The following is an 11,210-nucleotide window of genomic DNA, read 5'->3' on the forward strand; positions in this document are numbered from 1 at the left end:
ATTGGTGAGATTCGCTGCGCGAGATACATTCCCCGTAATCAACGACGGGCTCGATCCGGTTCATCGATCGTTGCAGAAACCAGTGATTGGCAGATTCGGCCACTAATTAATTAATGAGTGCTTCTCCCTCGTATTCATCTCTTCCGTATATCGTATCGCTCGCTTCGTCCTCGCTGGCATTCCCCTGGTCGCCCTGGGCGATCGAGTACACACATACGGCCACGAGGGCTCAATTGTAGACGATGCTTTAATCGCTATTCAAGGCTGATATGGCACCGATATCGCCTCGCGTGCCACTTTGTACCGAACGGCGGCGGATTCCGCGTTTCGAGAAGCGTACCTGTCGGTTTTGGCATGATATGGTGTGCGGTTTGGTACAACACGGTACAGGACGGGATGGGACGGAACAGTATGGTCGACTCGTTTCAGTACCGACCTCGGAAAATGGCGAACGTGTTTCCATCAAAGCTATCTGTGCATGTTTGCACTCTCGGTCTATCTAGATATTTTTGTTTGATGTTGTGACACGTCTGTTTTCCTTTGATACAAAACTCTAAAATTGAAAGTATCAATCGAATTTGATTCTCGTATGTTTTCAGATCATCAGAGGAACAGAGCGACAAAAGGGAGAAAGAGTAGGAAACAGGAACCGGAATGACGTTGGCACAACGTGAACGCAACGGTGAGTCAATTCATTTACTGAATACCGGTATAACTATTTTTCTTTTCTCTTTTTTGACGTTGTATTTATTTTCGAGAGTATCGATACTTGCTTTATAGCGACAGAGTCGCTATAGCGGTAACTGTAACATCATTTCCGATTCGTCATTTCCGCAAATTGAACAATGATAAATAGAACTCGTGTTGATTGACAGCGCGCGAAGAATTCTAATCTTTCTGTCTCTTCACCTCGTGTGTTTGTACCTCTTTCTTCCGCGTCTGAGGCGTGCTTTTGGCGATCTTATGTCAGGCACCCTGTATATCGACTGGTAAAATGCAACAGTAACTTCATTACTTCACGGTGGCTCATAATTAGGCCATCGAGCCTATTAAAAGTTAAGCGGGCTTGTTAAACACGCGGCGCGACTATTTCTGGAAGTAAGAGGCGTGTACTTACATCGATCGACACGTGTTCCGTCAGGCGAACGAAGTAATCATACGCTCAACTTACGCGTACTTGTTAAAAGGTGATTAGGATCTCGAATTTTCCTGAATTTCCCTGAGAAAATTTATTCTGTACACGTATCTGTTCGTTTTAAGAAGCGACGCTAGGCACAGTACTTTGGATCCGAATAATTTGCAGGTAGTTGGAATATTTTAATGACTTCTCTCTCTGTGCATTTCGCAAAACGTACTCTTTAAATTTCTTAAAGTAAAATTTCACTCGAGAAGTATAAAGGGACTACCGAATCACTCGAATTCGAGTGATTTTTCACTCATATAATTCTGTACATAAAGAAATGACTTTGTAATATCAGTTAAATCCCAGTAACCGAGTCGAATTTAGTTAAGAGGCTAATTGTCTTGTTATCATTGCCAAGAGTTGACTGTAAAAATGAAATGCATTAGCTGTGAAATACAAATTTATTAGTTGAAGTGAAAAACGCATATTTGTGGCGTAACTAAGATAATGGTTGTTATTTCTAAGTGTCGGATGAATCTTGGCATTCAAACTTTTTTTTATTTCATGTCGTGTCGATTTATTCGCGTGTTATAACCGATTAAAGTTATGATACATCGATATTATTGTAAAAACTGGTGTGTTAAATTTAACATCTTTCCTGTGTTCCAAATCATCCACTCTTATTTATGTGTAAATTTAACACAAAACAAATGTGTTAAAAAGTAATACGCATAATATGGAAAAAATTAACACAAGAATTTAACACTTGATTACCGTCAGGAATCACAGGTTGTGTTAAATTGACATATTTAATATGTCAGATATAGATTGTCAATTTAACATTTTCATTTCATCAAAACCGTACATTAATACTTCTCTCAAATGTTAAAGTAACGTTTTATTTTAGTATAACTATACATTATACGTCAATTATACATTATACGTCAATTTAACACAAACTGTGATTCCTGATGGTATTCAAATGTTAAATTCTTGTATTAATTTTTTCCATATTATACGTATTACTTTTTAACACATTTATTTTGTGTTAAATTTACACATAAATAAGAGTGGATGATTTGGGACACATGAAATGTAAAATTTAATACATCAGTTTTTACAGTGCAGCACGAAAAAAAAGATTTGTTAATATATGGACAACTAAAAATATTAACTGCAGGAACAAATTTTCTTGCTTTCATAGCAAAGTTATTTAGTTGTGATAGCTAAAAAATTTGCTAATATATATATTAGCAATATATTTATGCTACAGCTAATATTTTTAGTTGTCCATATATTGGCAAATCTTTTTTTTTCCGTGAGATTTGGGTTCAAAATTCGAAACGCTTTTGCGCCGGCGTACTGTTTACTTCTAGAGCGAAGTGAATGACCGCGTAACCGCAGCGAGTAGACGGAGCTTATTTGAGTCGCGCAGGGTGGGGGTAGCTTTAAGCGACTTTCACACAGGAAGCTCGAGCCGCTCTTCTTCGAACTTATTGCTCCAAGGCGGGTGGCGACTTTGTGACGGGTTGACGCGCATAATTTTTATCAAGCGAGCGAAGAGGTCGGATGATTGTGGTCCAGTGTTCGCACGGCTCCGGGGAAATTCGTCGAGTCTACTCTGCGTTGTCGCTGTCGACACGTCGCTGTCAGAGGTATCGCGCTCGCGGTAAAAGCTGTGAAAGCTCCGTTGTGAACTCTGAAGACGAGCAAAAAATCGGCCGGTTTGCAGTCGCGATCCGACGCTCATGGTGATAGCCATTGGCGATAAGGACTTCATTGTCTCGCCGGTGAATCGAAAAACGGGTAAACGCGCGCACCAACGGGATCAGAGAATCAGGTAGAGGTTGGGAGTGGCAGAGCAGCAAAAGGAAGAGTGAAAGCGAAAAATAGCGGATGAAGGAAAGGCGGAACGGGAGTGGCGACAAAACGACCAGCGCCGCTGACGGTAGACGCGAATTTTTCGGTGGGTTTGCGTTGCGCGCATCGCGAAAAAAATCGGCCGACCAAAGGCCGAACCGAAAAACGAAGCGAACGTCAGTCTCAAATAAACGACGGCACGTTCGCTGCAGTTCGTTGTTGCTCGCGTGGAACGTTTATCGGCACGTGGTAGCCTCGGGGTCCCGCGAAATTGTTCCGCGAAAAGAGAAAAGAATCGTCAACCTGGAGAAAAGCGCGGAATTCACTTTGCGATGAGAACGAGGTGTTCTCCAATAACGGCGAGGGTTCCCCTAATTCGGGCGACGGTAGATTAGCCGACAGAATTAATTTTCCTCCTCGCGTTCGGCAGTTGCGATGGAACCGAAAGAGCCCGATTCTACCTTATTCGATGTGTTTAATTAAATTCGCGTAATACCTTTGTTACAAGCCGCCACCTCCTTGATTCGCGACGCTTCATAATCGGCCGCCGATCACCTCGCAGATGGGACCCCGGGGGTCCTGTTGAATTTTAATTTATTCGGGGAAATTGAATCCCCACGAAATTGGAAATAATTATTCGAACACACGAAGAAGCGAGAGCAGGTTTACTCGACGAAGCGGGAGCGCGCGCGCGCGACAGTATCGTTGGATAAAGTATCGGCACGTCATCGATCTTTCCCTGTCCCTCTTTCTCTTTCGCTCCCCTTTGTCGTAGTTTCCTGCGCTCGCAATTTCCGACAAGCCACAACAGTCGCTAACCGGATCAATTTTTCATTCAAAGACAAATCGAGGACAGGGACACGAAGCCCCTCGTAGCCGAGCGTCCGTACGGCCGCCTTCCTCGCGTGACACTGTGTCGCGGCTCGAAAAGCGCGACAAGGCGTGAACTCGCTTTAACGCGCGCTATTAACTGACGCGTTTAGCTGAGGCGTGCACACAAATTATCGGATCCCGACGCGAAAAGGATTCAGTTGTTCGTTAACGTCTTGAGTGGGAAAAATTGCCGGGGCAAACTGATCATACGTTAAGAGTTAGTCAATTTTTATTACTTGGTTTTTATTGTTTATAGCAGTTCCAATGTATCCCTACTGGACAGCAACCAAAATTGCAGACCAGATTCTGGCCTATTTTTTACTCTTTAGGTTCTAATCTGACTCGAGCTCTTTACGGGGAAAAATTCGCGATGTGCCACGGCAGAGATCGATGGAAAATGGATTTTTGTGTCATGTGCGATTTGATCCTCGAAGGATTACGAAGTCCTTTGATACAGTTATGTCTGCGTGAAAATCGCAAAATAACACGGTGAGGCGCGAAGTGTCGGTGAAGCGCGATTTGGCAGGGAAAGAGCGGATTAGCCGCAACGAGGACAAGCTCGCAACGGCGCTCATTAATCTCGCTCTGCAGCCCTTCGAGGAGGGGGAGAGTCTATGACAAAATTCGTAATTATCCGCGTGCCGGAGTGCCGACGAGCGTGAAGTAGCACCGTTGTAACAAAGCGCGTCGCGATTGAGGATAGGGAAGGGGAGGGCGAGATCCGCGCGCCGAGAATTGCGCGCTCGTTGTTGCAATTGCCTTAGCTCGGTGCTTGCGCCACTCGAAATCAGCGTAAGGCGCCTACACGTAATCTGCACAAGGGGAATTAAACTATGATCTTACGGGTAATTTAAGTGGATGAACAGTCGGCGGAGGCGGCGGCTGCAACATTCTCTATCGTTCGTCTGCTTGCAATTATGTACAAAGTCTACTTACCTAGACACCGCTTTTGTATTTGTGTGTGTGCGGGTGTGCTCAATTCTATCCCAGTAGAATTCTATCCCATAAGCCGGACAAAGGTACGAATTCGCCATGCGTTTAGCAAAGGTCAAACGCGATGTTGATTCGCGATTTTCGTCAAACTGACATGAGAGGCGCAAAATGAATTTTTCGCTCGTCCTCACATTCTCGGTGCAAAATCGCGCGGCCCGGCTATTTCCTTGCTTCGGGGAAACGCGCGCGGGCGCTCACGGAGGTGTGGATGGAGGAAGTGCAGCAGCGAGCCTCCCCGGTAACTTGGAAGCCATATTAATAGTCGGCACTTAAGAGTTTCATTAAGTCGCGACCGCTCGATCACTGCCTACCGTCGCTCTCGGCGGCGCAACTTTCAGGCCCCATAACCGCCATCTCCGCTTTCAGCCCGCCACCCACCCCCGTCTCTCGTCGATGTTACCTCCACCGTGAAAGTGGTGGCTCACGTAAACCGGTCTTCTCCCTCTCTTTCTCCCTTGATTCCGACGTATCGCATTTTTCACCGCGCTAATTGCGAGCGAAAATGCCGTGCCGGTGCGAATGGATCCTCTTGTCGATCGCACGTCGCGTTCTTATCGTCTGCAGATCGAGAAAAAAAATGGTTGATCTGACTAATACTATATTTATTTTTAGCCTCAACTCTATTCTTTGGTTGTTCTGATACTAAAATAATAGGCGTAACATGCATATAAGGTTATTATCACTAATATTATAGCAGAATGTAAGAAAGGAATAATTTTTTTACCATAATTTATAATAATTGTTTCTGTGATTATAATTACAAATATCAAACATTTTTTCTCAGTATGATCTACCATTGCTGCATACAGAAAACCCCATAGTGCATTCAAAGAAATATATTGTTTCATAAAATAAAAGTTCATATAATAAAATATACAATCTATCACAAATTCATCATAAGTATCAAATTTATTTCAAACGTATTCTGAATCGTAGTAAATTTAACACTTCAATCTCTAGATATTAAATTAAAATTCCATTTGCTTGCTACGTAATATAAAGCCCAATTAACTTTTCTCTTGATAAAGTTTTATAATATTGTAAAGAGAATAAAAATCCTTCTTTTAAATACATGTTAAATCAAATTGTTAAAAAATTTGTGATGAATATATTTTAAAACTATTATCAAAAAAATATATTCTTTGTTGAAAATTACTTAAAGGGAGGAAAATAAACTGTGTAATCGCTTTTAGCGATAGAATGATATTTTTCTTTGTGCGGCCAGTCGGGTGAATATTTTTCGTTCTTCGCCTCGGTTCTCGCGATCGCGAGTAACAATAATATTTCGTGGTTACACTCGCCGGAGCAATGACACGGTGAGATATCTACGATATTCGATATGTCTTCCCACTTTCGTGTCTTCTCATTGTGCTCCAACACGTGGCAATTATGCCAAATAGCCTCTTCAATATTAATCCGTTCTGGTTCTGGGTCACACCGCAGCGTAACGGAGAAGTAGCTTCGATCCGCACCGAAGCGCTTGGTCCGGGGCGAGCTCGGTGCTCCGTAAGAATAATTAGTATTAACGTTGCATAATCCCGTTTAAATGAAGTTTTCATTAGTATCCGCTAACGTCGCGGCGCATTTGTCAGCGCTCACGCGCACGCTTACGTGCGCCAACGCGACAGGCAATCCCGAAGATAAATGTCAACGTTGAAGCATCGTGTAACGTGAGAACGACGTCGGCGGCGTGGCGGCGATATTTATCGTATGGAAATATTGCGAGATATACCAAGTTCTTCGTTAAAATCATAGTTTATCGTCGTGGGGATGGCGTCATTGCGCCGGTGGCGAAGACCTTCAAGTTTCCTCTTCCAATTAAGCTAGCTTATTCTGAGAAAAAATGTTTTATATTAGTAACTATAATCACGTAGAGAAATAATTATTATAAATTATGGTCGAGAGAGAAAACTATTTTCCATTAAGTTTGACTGTAATATTAGTAAAAATAACCTTATATGCATGTTACTACTTCTATCTCGCTAAAAAAATATGCTCGCTAAACAACCATAATTTAGTTAGATGGTTTGTTTTTTTTCAATATTTGTAGCGCAGGGTTATTATACTTTTTCATGTCGAATCGTGATTTACTTATCATTGAAACTTGCGTCTTTTTTGTCATATTGCTCCCTGACCGCGCGTTGCGAATAATATCATACAACCATTACGCCTAAATACGACAGCAATGTTAATTTCTCCTTAATATGGTAAATCATTGTGCAAGTAGCATAACTTATATACAACCAATGACATTAGCCCGAAAAGGAAAAAAAATAAAGATAGAAAGAAGAAGAAAAAAAGAGACAAACGACTTTCGCCGCGTCCGTAAAGTTCTACTCTTATTAAGGATAATGACCGTTCTTTTTTTCCGTGGACGAGACGAAGTTGAAGTGCACGTACGAGTGTAATTGACATTCATAAAGTCGTGGCTCGGCTGGTTATTAGATTGGGATTCTTTTCCCCCGCGCAGAGAGACGAAGTAGACGACGGCGGGGGGTGGTGGGACGGAAAAGATAATTTACTCTGTCGTTTATATGCGCTTACTGCATCTATAAAAAAAAATATCTCGAGGCAATTAGTTCGAGCGAAGCGCGCGGCCGCGCAGCTGCGGCGCGCTGGAAAGCCTACGGGCGCGTAATTAGCGCTCACCACACTTAGCGGAATTATCAGTCGTGATCGTTGCCACCTCGCGTCGCGTCCGTGGTGCCACGTGGTGTATTTGTCTGTCATCGGCCGGCGGCACAGCGCGCCTAATCGTCGACACCGTTTCAATCCCCGCGCAAAGTATACGCGAGGGCAGAGCAAGCCAGTGCAAACAATTGCTAATCTCATCCCCCGGCGAAACCACAGACGCGAGTGCGAGAGGATGAGAATGGACCGAGTATAAACTCCCCGTGCATTTGCCAACACGCGCAACCTCCAGCGGCGTCCTCGCAGCACCTCCTCCTCACCACCTCTTTCTCCACAGCGGCACGGAGGAGAATTTATGACTCTCCGCGCGCCGGTGATTGAGATGGGCGTATCTAATGGCGCGGCTGTCTGCACGGACGATCTATGCGAACCGATCCACCGTTGTACTCCTCCGTACCTCCCCCTCTATCTGTCTCTTTTCCTCTCTTGACCTCTCTTGCGGCTTCCCTTTTTCTTTCGCTCTTGCTCTCTCTCTCTCGCGCGCTCTCTCTTGCTTTCTCTTACTTTTCTACGTCGCACGGCTCTTTTGTCAGCTGTCCTTCCTTGCTTCTTTCCCGCGGCCGTGACCGATCACGGGAGGGAGGAGAAAAAAGGGGAAAATTGGAGAGCGGCACGGTCTGAACGGCGGTGGCTTGATTTAGACTGTCTATCCGGTAAATAAGAGAGTTATCACGCACACAGAGCTATCGAACGGCGCGCAGGTGGCTCGTAGACGCTGCGGGCGGCCACGCCGTTCATCTCGCCGATGATACTTCCGCTTTCGGTGCGAGCGACAGGTGAGAGGTGGGAAGCGATTCGTATTGGCGATGTACGTGGCACGCACATTACCGCTTCTCGTGTATCGTTTATTAAGATGTCAAACGACTCATCTCCAGTTGAAATTTTAGCTCTCTTTCAACCTGAATTTATGATCTTCCGTGCTAAATAGAGAAATTCAGTTTATGACTCTTTTGTTAATATCAGTATATTTTGAAATATCAATGTATATTTAATACATGTGAAAATTGAATTATCCTACTTAGCCCCCTTAAATAGAAAACGTACAGATACGAAATGCCACTCGTTCTAAAGAACGACCACACAGTTAGTAGATTAAATAGAATCGAAAGAGGTTGATGTAGGTTTCTGAATAATAAAGTAGACGTTAAATGAAATATTTAGGTCGAAAGTAAAATTCAACTCAGGTTTGCGAGCTCGCTTTGGGTCGCGGAGATCTTCGCCACAATCTCTCGACCGCCTTGTCCCCAGTCGTCTCACTCACGTTAATTGACCGGGCTCGTGATTACGGCGCGACTTTGGGTCGCAAATTCGTCGTAAAAACGAGCACGCGCCCGCACCGGCGGAGACGACAATGTTACCGCAGAATTTCGTAATGGTGTACAAGGAACGTGCAATTTGCCACGATAACAGTTGTTCGGCGTGTAGCTTTCACCGGGGGCTATGGGCGCAACAGAATCTGACCAGGCATGCATGACGGTATTGTCTTGCGGTAACGAAATTTCATTATTCGTGTGGGTTGTCTCGCGCTCGCGCGCGACTGCGTACACACACACACACACACGCACACATACATACATACATACAATTCCGGTAACGTCGAGCTTTGTGTCGTGCGCGAACAAAGATAACGTTGATGTCCGTTGTCCAATCTCATCTGTGGGAGAAATCGTGAATAAAGTCGCCGGTGTGACGAGCGTGGCATCTCATATAAGGTTAGACATGACAACGAAGCCAACGGTGGCTTCGGCTTGGGCAAAGCTATGGCGTCTACGTGTTGTTCAAGATTCTATCAACCAGTGCTGGGCCATCACTGGCAAATGTTTGGCTGTTGAATAGCCAAGCGTCACAGTGAATTCGACGCTTGGCCAACGTATGGCAGTTGGTCAAAGTTCTGCCAGCCGGTGCTTGGCCAGCACTGCTTCTGTAAAGCCTCACCGAGCTTCTATAAAGCCTCGACGTTTATTAGGTCACAATTAATTAATTTTTTAATCAACCTCCACGTTTTCTGGACATAATATGATGCAAAGTGACATAAAATGACCTGATGCTAATCTGCCTAACTGACAGTTTGGTAGAATGATCGAGTTACTTGATGTGAACGATTGCAAAGCTCGTGACATAAAGTAAATGCGAAAGCTTTATTAAAGCTCGTCGCGATACACGACACGTGAGAATCGTTTCAGGAGTATTTTCACCGCGGAATTAAACTTCGCGGTGGATCGCGATATATCGAAGCGAGCGAGAGAGAGAGAGAACGAGCAATCCTGACGCGAGCACTGCACATAGGCAAAGTCGCAACAGCGACAGAGAGAGGACGCGCAATCGGTATGTCGCGCGAGGTAATCGCACGAGTTCCCTAATTGGCCGATTCTTCGTGGTGCGGGCGTTCGTGAGAGGTCACGGCGGCATAATTCGTCTCGAGTGGCCCGTCAAAGGGCGAGCGTCGCTGTTATTTGCGACTGTCACTGTGCCCGATCCCAGACCAGAATCCCACTTCACCGTCCTCCGATATGAGCGAGAATCCTTTCACCCCCGCGTATCCCCTTTCACTCTATCCTCTCAGTGTCTGTCGTGACTGCAGGGCAAATCGAATACCTCGTTATATTCAACGAACGTGGCGCGCGTAGCGAGGCAACTGGCTAGAGATGTAATCGTCTAGCGACCTATATCCAATTAATTGGTCTTCCATTGTCTTCGCTCGGTTGATATGATTTGCTTTCGACCTCGTTGCGCACGTCGCCGCGTTGTATACACGCGTGTGCGCAGAGAGGAGACAGAGAGAGAGAGAGAGAGAGAGAGAGAGAGAGAGAGAGAGTGGGGAGAAAGAGACGCATTGATACTATAGTTTTGTGTATTACAGCGTTTACACAGTTACACCGTGCTACAGGAAATTAATAGTCTGCTATAGTAGCGTGTTTGCTTCACTCGTAATGAGCGTGGGAACTTACTTAAAATATATATATATATATATATATATATATATATATGTGTGTGTGTGTGTGTGTGTATGTGTGTGTGTGTGTGTATTATCAAGTTTACATTTTGCATCGCGTGTAGTACAGCAACAATATGCGCGCGGTCCCGCGCGTGGCAACAATTTACCGTTCGCGGTTTCAATCATAGTGAAGCGATACTCTCGCTGGAACTTTTCACACCGCGGAACTTCGTGTCGCTCGTCTTCCGCGTGCTTGCGTGTCTCGCGAGGAACGCGTCGCACGAAAATTCGGCGAGAATCTCGCTCAGGTATTATCGAGGTCGGCTTCAAGCGTACCAGGTCATCGATTTGATCTTTATCGGCAAATCGGTGTCATTTTCGGCGATGAGAAGGGAGGAACGGCGAGAAGCGGGCTCTCCTCGCGTTCGTGTTCTTGCGCCGCAAACGACGGAGCGTATCCATATGACCGCAGCAGCATTCCCGATATTACTATTTAGTCACGAAGCCACAAGCTCGGGCGACCGTTCAAAGCGCAGCATAAGTTATTGGCTTTAGCGTTGTTCGCAGCGAGCCCGGCATTACGGTGTCCTGCACATACAGGCTCGCGCGCATCGCTCGCTACCACAGCCTTCGCCGCGACAATTTGCGTTTCCGCTCGCTAAATTGATTTCTTCGCCACTCGTGGAGACGAGGCAGAGAGAGAGAGAGAGAGAGAGAGAGAGAGAGAGAGAGAGA

At 45.1% G+C, this 11,210-nt stretch overlaps 1 protein-coding gene across 5 annotated transcripts in view; it reads left to right on the plus strand.

Annotated features, from left to right (window-relative positions):
* Positions 1-597: 597 nt before the first annotated feature.
* LOC116847936 (synaptogenesis protein syg-2-like) overlaps positions 598-11,210 on the plus strand; it is a 413,298-nt gene continuing 402,685 nt past the window's right edge. For all 5 annotated transcript variants that reach the window (XM_032823535.1, XM_032823542.1, XM_032823543.1 and 2 more), the window contains exon 1: positions 598-682. The gene's annotated coding sequence lies outside the window, so the exon portion shown is untranslated. The remainder of the gene's footprint in view (positions 683-11,210) is intronic.

The sequence above is a fragment of the Odontomachus brunneus genome, unplaced genomic scaffold, assembly GCF_010583005.1.
Source record: "Odontomachus brunneus isolate Ranch 3 - 2012 unplaced genomic scaffold, Obru_v1 Obru_scaffold_085, whole genome shotgun sequence".
NCBI classification, from domain to species: Eukaryota; Metazoa; Arthropoda; class Insecta; order Hymenoptera; family Formicidae; genus Odontomachus; species Odontomachus brunneus.